This window comes from Cryptotermes secundus, unplaced genomic scaffold, assembly GCF_002891405.2.
Source record: "Cryptotermes secundus unplaced genomic scaffold, Csec_1.0 scaffold481, whole genome shotgun sequence".
In the NCBI taxonomy this organism is placed as follows: Eukaryota; Metazoa; Arthropoda; class Insecta; order Blattodea; family Kalotermitidae; genus Cryptotermes; species Cryptotermes secundus.
Genome location: NW_019720570.1, coordinates 818,900 through 819,631, shown reverse-complemented (window position 1 = coordinate 819,631; position 732 = coordinate 818,900).

Genomic DNA, 732 nt, shown 5'->3' with positions numbered 1-732 from the left:
CTAGAGACATGAGGATCTTTTACGTGCCGTAGATCTACGACACGGGACCCACGGCTTAAAGTCCCTCCCGGAGGACTTGTTCCCTTAATTTTTATGCCCTTAAAAATTCCACGACCTCCGCCGGGTTTGAACCCGCGTACCTTGAGTCATGAGGTTACCCCTAGATTACGGAGGCCGCTTATAACAGGCTTTTATTTCTTTGTTGTTTATCCGTCTCGACACAACAATCATCAGCATCCCGTTCACATTTTACTGTGTATAATGAGTTTAGTGATCTTAATGGTACGGCAGTGCGCTACATGTTTCTGCTTATAAAGCCATCATCAGGCAGTATACACCAACTGCTGTTCTCAAACTACTGATTTGCGTTTTATATGAATTCATATATTACAATATAACAACTATTACTTATGTATTCTGACTTTATACACAATTTATATATTCAGCATTTCGTTAGAATTAATACCATTCTTGTAAATATATCAAAATTGGAATACAAATTTTATACAGTGCGTTCAGTTAATGAGGAAACTTCGCAACACCGCTGACCAGGCCCAATATTCCTCACACATTGCTACTGTAACTGCTGATAGCAGAATGAGTCATTAGCGCTGATAAACGCGCGCCGTTACAGTTACAGCAGCAATGTGTGAGGAATATTGGGCCCGGTCAGCGGTGTTGCGAAATTTCCTCCTTGACTGAACGTACTGTATAAAATGGGTATCTAGAGAC